We start from the raw sequence: 15,657 nt of genomic DNA, 5'->3' as shown, positions 1-15,657 counted from the left end.
CGGGAGCTCACCCCGTTGCGGGGAATCGAACTGCCGACCTTCTGATCGGCAAGTCCTAGGGTTTAACCCACAGCGCCACCCGCGTCCCTCCAGTAGACCCACTTAAATTAATGGGCCCAGATTGGCCCTATCTATTAACATCAATGGGGATACTCTGAGTAGGACTAGCATTGGATCTGAGCCCAGGTCAGTCTGCATTGTTATTTGTTTAACCTTACCAAGCATCCTTCTGTACCAGAAGCCCTGCTGGAAATCCATCTACTCTTAGATTTTATTTATCTAAAAGCATTTATAAGCCAATTAATATTTCAAAAATCTCCACGCAGTGCACAGCCTAAAAACGACAACCACCTCCAAACACTTGCGTCGTTAGAACAAAACCACAAGCTAAAAACAATCAAGCAGCAAGAATACTTTCAAGCGCATAAAGCAAATTCAGACTTAAATCGCGTAAAAAGGGGTCCAGTCTTATAGGCCCGAGGGGAAAAAAGGATGTCTTTGCAAGACATCTGAAATCATGACTTGGCAGATGGAAGGGCATTCCATAGAAAAGGAGCAATAGTCTCCATATTCTGCAGGGTGCTGTGCCACAAGTAGAATTTCCCCAGGTAGAATAATTGAGACAGAATTATAGCTGCAAGTTTAGGTTCGTCTAGTCCACCCCCTTGGACGCAGGTGGCGCTGTGGGTTAAACCACAGAGCCTAGGACTTGTTGATCAGAAGGTCAGCGGTTCGAATCCCTGCAACGGGGTGAGCTCCTGTTGCTCGGTCACTGCTCCTGCCAACCTAGCAGTTCAAAAGCATGTCAAAGTGCAAGTAGATAAATAGGTACCGCTCTGGTGGGAAGATAAATGGCATTTCCGTGCGCTGCTCTGGTTCGCCAGAAGCGGCTTAGTCCTGCTGGCCACATGACCCGGAAGCTGTACGCCGGCTCCCTCGGCCAATAAAGCGAGATGAGCGCCGCAACCCCAGAGTTGGTCATGACTGGACCTAATGGTCAGGGGTCCCTTTACCTAGTCCACCCCCTGCAATGCAGGAATCTTTCAGCCAACGCAGGGCTCGAACCCACAACCTTGAGATGAACAGTCTCATGCTCTACCGACTGATGATCTATGTCAGAGACCAACAAACTTTTTCAGCAGGGGGCCAGCCCACAGTCCCTCAGACCTTGTGGGGGGCCAGATATTTTGGGGGGGATGATAAACAAGCACCACGAGCCCCAGTGGCTGCTTACCTGTGTCTTGCGAATGGCAGGGGCTGGTGGCTTTTGTCATGGTCCGGTTCACAGGTGATCAAAGTCCCGGCTGGGGACGTCAGGACCAGGGGCAAGATGGTGAGGTGGGAGCAGGAACGAGAGTCCAGAAGCCAGGAGTCAGGAAGCCAAGGGTCCGAGGGTCAGGAAGCAAGGAGTCACGTAGTCAGGGGTCCGAGAAGCAAGAAGTCATGAAGTCAGGGGTCCGAGGATCAAGAAGCAAGGAGTCACAAAGTCAGGGGTCCGAGGGTCAGGAAGCAAGGAGTCACAAAGTCAGGGGTCCGAGGATCAAGAAGCAAGGAGTCAAGGAGCCAAACGCAGCAAGGCAGGGAACGTGTTGCTGTGTCAAAGAGCCGAAGGGAAATGCTGACCTTATATCCCTTCCTGGCTCTTGCCACCAGGTGCTGTGAGTTACCAAGTGGCCTCACCTGTGTCTTGCCTCTTCAGAACAAACTTAGGAAGGCCCCAGTCCTGCAAAGTCCTACTGGTCACAGGGCCTGGCTCCTGCACGCACTCCGGACACCCTTCCTCCTCTAGGCAGGTCGGGGAGAAGTCAGGAGGAGGGAGGAGGCGTCAGCGCCGCCGTGTGGAGGAGAGGGAGGGAGATGGAAAGAACGTGCGTGCTGGCGATCCACGTGGCGATTCCCGGACCATCTGGGAATCCAGAAGGCAATTGGGCCTGATCCGGCCCGCAGGCCTTAGTTTGCCGACCCATGATCTGTGTGATCTTACAGGTCAATACAGGGTCAGGCAGTCTTCCAAGTAACCTGGTCCCAAGTTTTTGGGGGCTTTTCAAAGGCAGCCCTAAGCAGAACTCGTTACAGCGAATTACTACCTCTAGCCTTTAATGTGATAAGTTAAAACAGTAAAATCACAAAATCCTACCAAGTCATCCAAATACATAGATAATCCAAACGCACGCACAAGTCCAGATAGCCACCAATGAATAAACCAGGCAATTTTAGATTTAGCTTTAAAGATCTCAGCTAAGTACCCTGAAATCTTGGTAGTTTGGGGAGCAGGAGGCAATAAAGACAGGTGTTTATATTGTTGGAAATCATAGAATCATAGAGTTGGAAAAGACCACAAGGGCCATCGAGTCCAACCCCCTGCCAAGCAGGAAACACCATCAGAGCACTCCTGACATAAGGTTGTCAAGCCTCTGCTTAAAGACCTCCAAAGAAGGAGACTCCACCACACTCCTTGGCAGCAAATTCCACTGTCGAACAGCTCTTACTGTCAGGAAGTTCTTCCTAATGTTTCGGTGGAATCTTCTTTCTTGTAGTTTGGATCCATTGCTCCGTGTCCGCTTCTCTGGAGCAGCAGAAAACAACCTTTCTCCCTCCTCTATATGACATCCTTTTATATATTTGAACATGGCTATCATATCACCCCTTAACCTCCTCTTCTCCAGGCTAAACATGCCCAGCTCCCTTAGCCGTTCCTCATAAGGCATCGTTTCCAGGCCTTTGACAGCAATGTGTTAGAATTATTAAGAAGAACAGTATTTACCACAAGTAAACTAGTCCCAAGCTGTTAAGGGCTGAATATACTAACAGTAGCACCTTGAACTTGTTCCAGTAGCAGATATTCAACCCGTGTTAAAGATGTAAGTTTAATCTGCATAAAAAGCAACGTTTGCATGCACTGTATTTTAAATGCTATGCAGAGAGGATTGTGTTAGGCAGGAGGTTCATCTGTAGCAAAAGTGGCAAGGAAAAACTGGATGTTTCTATCTTGAGTGTTCAGGTTAATTGATGACTCATCGCCATAAACCCAAGCAGAGATCTCTCACCGCAGGAAAATGAAACTTGAGAAGTCAGCGTCTAAGTCAGGAGATGGAGCCAGAAGCTTCAGGAGATGTTTAGCTCCAGGATGATGAACAAGCAAGGGATGTCCGCCCTTAATCTGAAACTGTTCTTAACCTGAGGTACCACTTTAGCTAGTGGGGCCTCCCGCTGCCACCGCACGATTTCTGTTCTCACCCTGAAACAAAGTTCTTAACCCAAGGTACTATTTCTGGGTTAGCGGAGTCTGTAACCTGAAGTGTATGTAACCTGAAGCGTATGTAACCTGAAGCGTATGTAACCTGAAGCGTATGTAACCCGAAGCGTATGTAACCCGAGGTACCACTGTATTTCAATCTTGTTTTTAGGCTGTATTTTAATCAATTGTTTTTATACCTGGTGTTAGCCGCCCTTGGCTGGGGAGGGCGGGGTATAAATAAAAATTATTATTATTATTATTAATCAGGAAGTCACTATTTTCGTCAGAGAAATCTTGGCTCCCCGCTTTTGCTGGAGAGAGGCTCCTCTCCATCCCTTGGTGGCGATATTCATTTCCTCTCCTCCGCAAGTGCATGTCCTCGACCGAATCGAAACGTTACTTCTTTGGGCTCTTGATATAGCCGAAAAAATGCAATTATCTGATAATATGCTTTCATGGTTCCAAATATACTTGCGCAATGGCAGTTCAAGAGAGAGGAAGCAATGCCCGCGTCGCCGTGTTTATTATATACAAAGGCGAGAGCAGAAACAGGGCTCCATCTCCCACCAAACCCTAGTCCAAACTGGATCAGGCTGCTGGGAGGACTGACATTCTCCATTCTCTTGGACTCAGGGCCGGCCCACCTATTAGGCTTCCCGCTAGCTTCCTCCCGGTACCTATTTATCTACTTGCGCTGGTGTGCTTTCGAACTGCTAGGTTGGCAGGAGCTGGGACAGAGCTGCTCCAGCTGCAGAGGCACTTCCACCATCCCAGCCCTGAACAGAAGTTCCCTCTGTCGTTGCCACTCTTTTCTGGCCCTCTTATTTTTAAACCCCCACTTCCTTCAATGTGCCATGCAGGGCGTCACTACCTAGGGCGTCGCTGTGTTTGATGCATGCACCGTATGTAGTGAAGCCGCACATAGCAGTTTGCCACCGGCGCTGCTTGAGCGCTGTGCGGAGAGGCAGTCAAGTACAACATTCCTTGTAATCCTAGAGAAGACATGCGAGGGGATGTTTGGTCCAGCCAGTCGAAACTTCCTGTTCCTCCTGGCTGGAGCATCCTTCCTTTTGCATGTGATAGAAGGTGGGCGTGACCTTACCTGTCCAGGTAATAACAGGGCGATCCAAGCAGTGCCCCTCTCCCTTTTTGACTTCCTTCATCGTTTGACCAGCTTTTAGCTAGGACTGCTCTGCTAGCTCTCAGCTAGCAGAAGCACTGAGATTATTCCCCCATATGGGCTAGATCCACATATACGTACAGTGGTACCTCAGGTTAAGAACTTAATTCGGTCCGGAGGTCCGTTCTTAACCTGAAACTGTTCTTAACCTGAAGCACCACTTTAGCTAATGGGGCCTCCTGCTGCTGCCGTGCCGCCGGAGCGCGATTTCTGTTCTCATCCTGAAACAAAGTTCTTAACCCGAGGTAATATTTCTGGGTTAGTGGAGTCTATAACCTGAAGCGTGTATGTAACCTGAAGTGTATGTAACCTGAAGCGTATGTAACCCGAGGTACCACTGTATTTGTAACTAAGTCTGCCTTCAGGAATCCAACTGTGAACTGATGTGAGTAAACTTCTTTTATTGACTTTGAATAAGATTGCGGCGTCTTTATTCTTTTAAGAGGGATTCAAGGGAACGTACCAGGAACGTACAGTTCAATCTGAGACAGATTGAATTGTATAATAGTGAGAGGCTCACACGAGCCTGCAACCAGCTATCTGCTGTACATGAAAAGGGGAATGTAAAATCTGCTAAGTAAAGGAACTTGCTAGCACAAGTTAGGAAGGATATTAATAAAAAATATGTCCTCTCCTGCCACCCTGAACATTCCCAAAAAATCAGCCTAAAACCACATTTTACATCAAGTTGGATTGGGATTTTGTATTTTATGTGCTTAAGTCCACACTTCCACTTGTTTCGTTCCTGGAAAGCACACCCCTGAGTGGTTTTTTGTTGTTGTTTTGCTTGAAACACATTTTCTAGGCATAGATCCTAGCTGTTTCCCCCTCAGCTCGATCCTTTCCTAGGAAAACTCACTCTTTAGTTCTAATTCACAGCAAACATCGATCTGGAGAAAACCTGAATTGCTGTTTGCTCCTGTTGAGCACAAAAGAGCAGTTTTCCCCAGTGGGGAGGAGCAGGCTGAGATGAAATGTAGATAAACCCTAAGACTAGCACCTTGAAGAACACCAGTCACCCAGTTTTCATGCACATCCCAGATGCTTGAGGAAAGATATGGGTGTGGTCCTTTAAAAAACCACAAATCGCCCCCTCCCAGTTTTAGCCATCACAAATGTTAATTGGGGGGAAGTATGATTGATTCTCCCCCTCACTGAAAAATATACTGTATTTTTCACTCTATAAGACACAGCAGACCACAAGACGCACCTAGTTTTTAGAGAAGGAAAATAAGGGAAAAAATATTCTGAATCTCAGAAGCCAGAACCGCAAGAGGGATCGCTGCGCAGTGAAAGCAGAAATCCCTCTCGCTGTTCTGGCTTCTGGGATAGCTGCGCAGCCTGCATTCGCTCCATAAGACTCACACACACATTTCCCCTTACTTTTTAGGAGGGTAAAAAGTGAGTCTTATAGAGCAAAAAATACGGTAAATACTGGACATCAAGATATAAAACGAAGGAATGCAAAGCTGGAGACCAGACTGTTCACATTCAGAGACTGGAGGGACTGGGGAAGCAATTTTGTGCTGTTAAAGTCTAAAGGTGAACCTACGTAATTTGCACTTCCAGAAAATGGAAAACTGAAATGCAAAGGTCCCTGGACACCTGCACTTCTCTGAATTTTACGGCGCAGTTCTCTGACCAAGGAATAGGTGAAAAACACATATAACCGGGTAAAGCGTGCGTGGAAATGCATGCTTTCGTGGGGGGAGAAATATACAGAAATGCATTCTGTCATGGAAAATATAAATGTTAGGGAAATACGCTTTGCAAAGAAAAGGAAAAGAGTGCATTAGACAAAAGTGCATGCAAACATGGCCATATTTGGAGAAATTCGTGGTGCTGATGAATTTTCACGAGGGCTCTTTCTCCGCAAAATTGCAAATGAAGGCTGCGCACCAGATTCGGCCAAATAATCTCTTCTCCCTCACCACTTCCAGCCTCTTGCAAATGGATGTGATTGAGAGCAGAACTGAACTTAAGTTTGAGACAATGAGAATCTGAAGTTGCGGATTCGACCCTCTACATCAGAGAGAAGGCGAAGGGAGAGAATTCAAGAGGGAGCATAAAAAAGAGCAGCTTCCTCCTTCCAGCCTGCCCTGCGCTTCTCTCTTCTGAGTTAAGCCGCTCTTCCTAATTTTAGCTTAAAGGGGTGTGCAGAGCATAGAATCATAGAATCATAGAGTTGGAAGAGACCACAAGGGCCATCGAGTCCAACCCCCTGCCAAGCAGGAAACACCATCAGAGCACTCCTGACATATGGTTGTCAAGCCTCTGCTTAAAGACCTCCAAAGAAGGAGACTCCACCACACTCCTTGGCAGCAGATTCCACTGTCGAACAGCTCTTACTGTCAGGAAGTTCTTCCTAATGTTTAGGTGGAATCGTCTTTCTTGTAGTTTGGATCCATTGCTCCGTGTCCGCTTCTCTGGAGCAGCAGAAAACAACCTTTCTCCCTCCTCTTAAGCCGCTCTTCCTAATTTTAGCTTAAAGGGGTGTGCAGAGCAGGTTGCCAACTCTCAAGCTCTTAGCTTGCTCCTGCTCCTCTGGCCTGCAGAAAAGGAGTCAGAATCAAGGGGGGGGGAGGTCTCTTTTCCGCTTACTGTGGGAGCTTCTGCAATCCATCGGGCTGCACACCAAGTCATAGAATCATAGAAGCGTCAAGTTGAAAGGGTATCCCAAGTGTCATCTAGACCAACCCCTTGCAGGTAAAAGGTAAAGGACCCCTGGGTGGTTAAGTCCAGTCAAAGGCGACTGTGGGGTTGTGGAGCTCATCTCGCTTTCAGGCCAGGGAGCCGGCGTTTGGAACACTGTGACGGAAACCAGAGCGCATGGAAACACCGTTTACCTTCCTGCCGCAACAGTATCTATTTATCAAGAAAGAAGATTCCACCTAAACATGAGGAAGAACTTCCTGACAGTAAGAGCTGTTCGACAGTGGAATTTGCTGCCAAGGAGTGTGGTGGAGTCTCCTTCTTTGGAGGTCTTTAAGCAGAGGCTTGACAACCATATGTCAGGAGTGCTCTGATGGTGTTTCCTGCTTGGCAGGGGGTTGGACTCGATGGCCCTTGTGGTCTCTTCCAACTCTATGATTCTATGATTCTATCTACTTGCCCTGGTGTGCTTTCGAACTGCTAGGTTGGCAGGAGTTGGGACAGAGCGACGGGAGCTCACGACCACCTGAGGTGACTGCCTCACCACGCCTCATGGGCAGGCCAGCCCTGCCCTGAAGAAAGTGGAAAGCTCTGTAGGGGTGCCACTCATGGCTTTCCTGTAATAGCCGAGAAGCAGAGGTAGACGGAGTTGTGGAACACACCCTCCCTGTTTCCCAGGGACAGTCCTGGATTTACAGAAGCTGTCCTGGTTTCTGAACTGATCCTGGAATGTCCCCCTTTTCCTTAAAGGTAAAGGCATTTAAGTCCAGTCGCAGATGACTCTGAGGTTTCAGCGCTCATCTTTCTTTACAGGCCGAGGGAGCCGGCGTTTGTCCACAGACAGTTTTTCTGGGTCATGTGGCCAGCAGGACTAAGCCGCTTCTGGTGAACCAGAGCAGCGCACGGAAACGCCGTTTACCTTCCTGCTGGAGTGGTACCTATTTATCTACTTGCACTTTGACGTGCTTTCGAACTGCTAGGTTGGCAGGAGCAGGGACCGAGCTACAGGAGCTCACCCCTTCGAGGGGATTTGAACCGCCAGCCTTCTGATCGGCAAACCCAAGAGGCTCAGAGGTTTAGACCACAGCGCCACCCGCATCCCAAGCCCTTGCAGCTAAAGAATTCCCAACCGGTGGCCAGCCAAACTTTGCTTGAAAACTTCCAGTGAAGGAAATCATTTGACCCTTGCTCAGCTTACAGCCTCAGGATCCAAGCAAACTTGGGGGCAGGGCTCCTTAGTTAAAAAGACAGCGAGTGTAAGTTGCGAGAGTTGCCATCTTAGTGCATTATTTTGTTTTAGTGTTCACGCCGAGATGTGTGTGCTAGCTCAGAGCTTTGACTTCAAGAACAATGTGGTGTGTGTGTGTGTACATACACACACGCCCACTCATCTGCCCTAGTGTACACGCACATCAATGTGCGTGCACAACATAATGGATTGCGCCCAACTTTAATCAAACTCAGGGCTGACATTAATCATCATCATCATCGTTAATTTATATCCTGCCTTTTCCCCAGATCAAAAGGCGCATACAGGTGAAAATGGAAAAGCACCAATGTTACAACCTTTAGAATTTTAGTATATGTGCTGCCGAAGCGAGCACAATGTTACAACCTTTAGAAGACATCTGGAGACAACGCTGTATAGGGAAGCTATTAAATGTTTACTATTTTATTATGTTTTTATATATGTTAGAAGCCACCTAGATTGGCTGGGGCAACCCAGTCAGATGGGTGGAGAATAAATAAAATTATTATTATTATTATTATTATTATTATTATGGAATAGGGCACCCCTGTTTTCATCAGAGAAATATTAGAGGGAATGGTACACTTTCCATTGCGCCACCTGTGCTAAACGAGTGGGGGCAGCCCAGATTCCATCTATATCCTGACTTTCCTCCCCCAAGGAGGCCATAGTCCAGGCATAGGCAAACTCAGCCCTCCAGATGTTTCGGGACTACAACTCCCATCATCCCTGACCACCGGTCCTGTTAACAAGGGATCATGGGAGTTGTAGTCCCAAAAACATCTGGAGGGCTGAGTTTGCCTATGCCTGCCATAGTTCTTTCCGCTTTTCCATTTTTTAGCCTCCCAGCAACCCTAGGAGTTCGCTATTTGGCTGGTGAGCTTTCTGGCACATTTGTTTCTGGGTCTCTTTAGTCCTAGAGCAGGCTTCCTCAACCTCGGCCCTCCAGATGTTTTGAGACTACAGTTCCCATCATCCCTGACCATCGGCCCTGCTAGCTAGGGATCATGGGAGTTGTAGGCTGAAAACATCTGGAAGGCCGAGGTTGACCTATAGTGTGACATTCTAGGCACTGCAACCACCCGGGCGTTTGCTGGGCATCTCGATTTTCAGCTCAGTATCTTTGACATGGCACAGCTCCTTTACCAGGAGGTAAAGGTAAAGGTAAAGGGACCCCTGACCATTAGGTCCAGTCGTGACCGGCTCTGGGGTTGCGGCGCTCATCTCGCTTTACTGGCCGAGGGAGCCGGCGCACAGCTTCCGGGTCATGTGGCCAGCATGACTAAGCTGCTTCTGGCGAACCAGAGCAGCACACGGAAACACCGTTTACCTTCCCGCCGGAGCGGTACCTATTTATCTACTTGCACTGGTGTGCTTTCGAACTGCTAGGTTGGCAGGAGCAGGGACCGAGCAACGGGAGCTCACCCGGTAGCGGGGATTCGAACCGCCGACCTTCTGATCAGCAAGTCCTAGGCTCTCTGGTTTAACCCACAGCACCACTGTGAGAGTAGGGATACTCTACTCTCCAGTAATTCAACTCTGGGGCATTCCATAAGACCATTAAGTCAGAGTCTAAAATCTAAGGGCAGAAGAAAAGCCCATTTAGATCGTGCCAAAGGCCCATCTAGACCAGCATCCTGTACTTAACAGGGCGCTGTGGGTTAAACCACTGATCTGTGTCCTCTCCCCTAAAAATAAAGCAAGATTCTAGTCCTCAAGGGCTGGTTTAAATAAGGAGCCGTCTGACGTTGAGTGAGCCGATTCTCCGTCATGCTCAGTGTTGTCTTCACTGACTGGCAGATGCTCTCCAGGGTTTCAGGCAGGCGGCGTTCCCAGCCCTAGCTGGTTTTAACCTTTAAAGCCCTATACGGCCTTGGACCCTCGTAACTACGGGACCGCCTCTCCTGGTATGTCCCACGGAGGACCTTACGGTCTTTAAACAAAAAGATCTTGAAAGTCCCAGGCCACAGAGAGGTTAGGCTGGCCTCAACTAGAGCCAGGGCTTTCTCGGCTGTGGCCCCGATCTGGTGGAACGCTCTGTCCCAAGAGACCAGGGCCCTGCGGGACTTGACATCTTTCCACAGGGCCTGCAAGACGGAGCTGTTCCACCAGGCCTTTGGCCAGGGCACAGCCTGCCTCCCTCCTTTGGCAATCTTCACAGAACTTTAGCCCAATGGTTGCCATCAATTTGATTTGAATTAATGTTATAATGAAATGGTTTTAGAATGTTGTACTATTTTATTGTGGTTAGCCGCCCTGAGCCCGGCTTCAGCTAAGGGGGGCGGGATATAAATAAAATTTTTTATTATTATTATTATTATTATTATTATTATTATTATTATTATTGACAACAATGTGGAGAGGTCCCTAAGAAAATATAAAAGGTGCAGTCTATCCGACAGCCGCAGGAATCTGCCTCCTCATTCTGCTGCATCTCTATAAACCAGATCTAAGCTCATAAAAGCGAGGTATGTTAAATGCCTTCCTGAGTGCCTGCCCATATCTGAAGAATGTCCTTATCTCTTGAAACTCGAGTAACAAGAAATTCCAAAAAGGTTGGAAGAAAAAGAAAGCCTGCTAGCAGCCAGAGTAAGCAGGCAGAAGAGAAGCTTTATATATTTTAGAATATATTTCTTGATTTCATGTTTATTTTTTTTTTTAAAAAAAAGGAAGACTATGGTCATTCTGTCCAGAGAGGATTTGGGGTTCAGCGCCCCACACCCCGTGCTCAGAGCCAGGCTGTTAATGGAAAGACGGAACAAATAATGGTCTTTGCAGTCCCAATTTCTGCAACGGAGTCTCGGAGAGAAATGGATGGAGCCATCTCAGCCCAAGGTCGAAAGGTGAACGGGTGGCAGAGAGCCCAGGCCTCATAACTAAGCAAGGGTCTCCGGCAATTTCTGCAATAAGTGCCTTAATGATTAAAGATAACCTTTGTTTTTTTCCCCCAAGCTGACACAGCTGTGACTTGGCGATATCTGGTTTTCATAACTCTCCCCGTCTCCCAGGCAAGAGTTGGCAGAAATCAGGCTCCCAGGAAAGGAAAGGGGTGCGGCGGCAGGATCTGTGGGTTCTGGGCAGATGCCAAGGCTTGATGGACGCAGGAGGGGCATGAAACACACACAGAGGGGCCCCCCAGGCAACCAGAATGGCCCAATCGACAGCTTCACCGGTGGTCTCCCTGGATCAACATTAATGAGGATGAGTTTGCTACCAAACGAGGGAGGAGCTGCAGATGGCATGAACTCTTCCCTGGCAAAGGGGTGTGTGTGTGTGTGAGAAGCACTCTGCACATGCTCAGAGGCACCTACCACCCCCGCTACCCACATTTCAGGGACTTCCACCAACCCAACTCCATCTACCTGCCCCAGATCCAAAATATTCAGGCTCATGGTAGGGCAGAGATGAAGCAACAACGCAAGGCTGTGTTTTATGGGCGCGTGTGAAAGATCGGTTCGGTGATAGCAAGCAGAGATTTACACACGTTGAAGAGAATTACCCAGTGGCAAAAACCCAACTGAGAAAGAGGCAGAAGACTCTTGTCCATATTCAAACGGACTCTTTATTTATTCCACACTCACCCGCCCCCTGGGCATGCACAAAGTGTTTCCCTGCACCACCAGAGCACCTATGAACGTGAAAGAATCAGGGATTAACAGGAGCCAAGCAACGGTCCTTAGCATCTCACCACCGCCGGAGAAGTGAAGCGACCAGCTAGCAGGTGGGGGCAGCCTCTGAGCATACACAGAGTGGCATTCCAGCACTAGAGGACGCACAGATACCTTTTGGGGACGGGCAACACACACAGAAATGAGATTCCAGCCAAGGATGGAGAAGCTCATTGATTCTCCCCCAAGTACAAGAGCCATCAGTTTACACCAGCAGGTCACACAGTGAGGACTAGTTGCTTGCCATGTGTGTTGGGCAGGCCCAAGACATTTTGGCACCCGAGGCAAAGCGCAAAATGACGCCCCACTCCCCACCAGGTAAGAAGGGGTGGGTGAAGATCTACGTCAGGAACAAGGGAGGGAGGATAAAGACCTACATCTGCTGCCTGAGGTGGTTGTCTCACCTTGGCTTATGGGTGGGCTGGACCCCTTGGGGGGGAATGTAGGGAGAAAAGCAATGCTGCCAGAGGCCCTTGGCAGCATCCCGTCTTGTAATCCCCAAGTAAGGGACCCCTGACCATTAGGTCCAGTCGTGGCCGACTCTGGGGTTCCGGCGCTCATCTCGCTTTATTGGCCGAGGGAACCGGCGTACAGCTTCTGGGTCATGTGGCCAGCATGACTAAGCCGCTTCTGGCGAACCAGAGCAGCGCATGGAAATGCCGTTTACCTTCCCGCCGGAGCAGTACCTATTTATCTACTTGCACTTTGAGGTGCTTTCGAACCGCTAGGTTGGCAGGAGCAGGGACCGAGCAACGGGAGCTCACCCCGTCATCGCGGGGATTCGAACCACCGACCTTCTGATCGGCAAGCCCTAGGCTCTGTGGTTTAACCCACAGCGCCACCCGCGTCCCCAAGTACAGGGTGCTTAATCCCACCCCAGCTTTTCTCCCATAGACGCGAGTGCTGGCGAGGGTGCCCCTGAACATGCACAGAGCGCATCCACCCTGTTTCGCTGCCTAGTGGCTACAGCCAGAAGGTACATATAGGGGGCGGGGCTCCAAGTCCAGGGCTAGACCCTTCCTAGACCTCAGCCGCCACAGAGGGCAGGGAAACCTCAGACAGGTCCATCGCGCAAACGTTTCCACCTGACCTGTAAAGGGTGCCAGGCCACAAAGGTGCGGTGTGTGTGTGTGTGAGAGAGAGACAGGTGACTCCTAGCAGTTGCCCCCCCCCCCGCACCATACAAATTGACTTAAATCCACCCCCCAAAAAATCCCATTTGTTGATAAATTGGCCTGCTAAAAATTCCACAAGGACTTATTTAAAAAAGGATAGCTTTAAATGTATGCCCTTCTCTCTTGGGTTCCACATCCCTAAGCATAATATCTACATCAGTTCACAAAGCTCCCTGTGTTTTCTCTCGTTCTTCCCTCCAGCTGCTAAGTACATAGGTGGGAGTGGGGGGGGCAAGGGAAATATGCAATTCTGCCCCCCCAGCTGCTCCGCTGCCACCCAGTATTTCTGCATCTTCCTATCATGTCTTGGAAAGGACTGACTCCTTTTGTGCAAGCGAACCTAATCCTGGTAGGATTGTTCGGGGGGGGTATTGGTTGGAGGGGGGAGGGCACCCTAGCCATAATCTGTAGCTTGTAGCGGTGGGCCCCCACCCCAAAGAAACCCGCAGATTGAGACAATAGAAGATGCCCACCCCAATCGTTCTCAGCCGGTTTAGTATTCTGGATCGGATTCCGTTCCATCAGCTTCAAAGCACTCAGGGAGGGTGGATTTCAAAGTCTAGTGCCCTTAGGGAAAAAAAAAGAGCCCCCCCTTCAAAAGGAGCGGGGGGAGAAGCTCCCCCGGCTCCTCTACCCCCAATTGTGTAGCTGGCAGGAGGGATGCGATGATCACACACAAACACAAGTCCCGGCCAAAAACAGCAACACACCCCTATTCATTTCCACACAGCCACCCCTTTGGGTTTTGCAATTCACATTTCTGGAGAGGTTTCCCCACCCCCCACCCCCAGAATCTGATATAAAAAGAAAGAAATATAACAACAGCAACATTCTGCTCCCCCCCCCCTCATTTTTGTGCATTTTTGTGCTCCTAGCTAGAGGATTAGGAAGCAATTCTTAGCCACCCCCTCCAACAAGGCTGAAATACCCTATATGACCCTTTTCAAGGTGTTCAACCCCCCCCCCCCATGTCAAACACACACACAACTGGCTATTGAAAAATAGCTGGTACCAAAAAGCTCCGTGGGAAAATGAGAGAAGTGCCCAGTAATAAGGATGTAATATTATTTAAACATAACAAATAATATGGGGGGGGGGGGAGCTGCAGAGATTTTTGTGGACTGATATATATATTAAAAAGAGTGTCTCCTTTAAAACACACACACACACACACACACACACACACACACACACACACACACACAAAACCAGCCCAAAGGAAGGAACACACAGCCTTCCAAATCTGAAATCGACCGCACAAAGAGGCGAAACTGACCGATCGTAAAACACCCCGCTCTCCCTATACGATTGCACTGATGTCTCTCCTTTTTTTTTAAGTTTCCCCAATTTTGTTCTTTCCTTCCCTCCCTCCCAACCACCACCACGTACCCCCATACTCAGAGCACCGACAAAGTTTCCCGGCGTTTAAAATAAATAAATAGATTTTATTTGCTCGAGAGGAGGGGCATTCGAAACGAACACCGGCCGTCGCCGTTTAATAAAAAGCGGCTGCAGATTTATAAAAATGCCAACAAAACGTGCCTTTTTTCCCTTACCTTGGATTCGCCTTGCGTCTCCCACCGAGTCTGGAATCGTTGTGTCTCTGTGCCTCTCTCTTTTTGCTGCAGTTCTTGCTAAAAACTCTCCAAGGCTCTCTTAAGCCTATTGAGTGGAGGGGAAGGAGGGTGGGGGGCAAGGACTCCTCCTTCTCCTCTCCCCCCCTTTTTTTTACACCTGTCCCTGCCTCGCATTCAGTTCAACTGCCATCGCTGGCTACGAAGGGTCCGAACGACACAATATATATACGGTAGCTAGCCGGGGACAGGGAGAATGACATGGGGGTGGCGCTGGGGAAGAAAAAGACACCCCCCTCCTCAGAAACTCTACACCAGCTGGGTTACAATGCAGTTCAAAAGGGGTAGCACCTTTTGTGAATATTCGCGTTGCTCAGAGGGGCAGCTGCTGGAAAAAAGAGAGGATTTCAAGAAGGGATGCTGGTGTTTCCACCACCTTCTCCCGTCTCTCAGCTGTTGGATTTTTCAGGTCTTCCTTTGGAAAATGAGAGGAGGGGGTCAGCGGCAGGCAGGGATAGCTGCAAATAAGGTTGCAGGTGTGTGCTGTGAAGGGGAGCGGGGGTCTCGCTGCCGGTCCTCCAGGATCCGCTTCTGTTCTTGGCTTCGGGGGGGAGACAGAGAGAGCGAAACGCCAGCATTGACACTGCAAGCTCTGGCTGGTACTGCAGTTATCAACACTCAACTTAGCTGAGGCCGGGAGGAAAAACAGAGATGGATTCGCTTGGCAAAGGAACCGGATCCCCCGACGGCAGATGAAGAATGGCAGATGAAGATGATGGACTTGATGGAGCTGGCTGGTCTCACCGGGAGAATCCGCGGCCAGAAAGAAGAGGAACATCAAGAAGACTGGGAGAAATTTAAAGACTGTTTGAATAAATATTGTAATGTTAAAGATTTGTAACCACTTGAAAGAACTAATTA

General features: G+C 49.0%; 1 protein-coding gene across 1 annotated transcript in view; it reads right to left on the bottom strand.

The window, feature by feature from the left end:
- SEMA6B (semaphorin 6B) overlaps window positions 1-15,439 on the bottom strand; it is a 154,508-nt gene extending 139,069 nt beyond the window's left edge. Inside the window, exon 1 of the mRNA XM_077921792.1 lies at window positions 14,719-15,439. The gene's annotated coding sequence lies outside the window, so the exon portion shown is untranslated. The remainder of the gene's footprint in view (window positions 1-14,718) is intronic.
- Between the last annotated feature and the right edge of the window lie 218 nt (window positions 15,440-15,657).

Source organism: Podarcis muralis, chromosome 18 (assembly GCF_964188315.1).
Source record: "Podarcis muralis chromosome 18, rPodMur119.hap1.1, whole genome shotgun sequence".
NCBI classification, from domain to species: Eukaryota; Metazoa; Chordata; class Lepidosauria; order Squamata; family Lacertidae; genus Podarcis; species Podarcis muralis.
The sequence above is the reverse complement of the archived record's forward strand: the minus strand, read 5'-3'. Positions and strand labels throughout refer to the sequence as shown.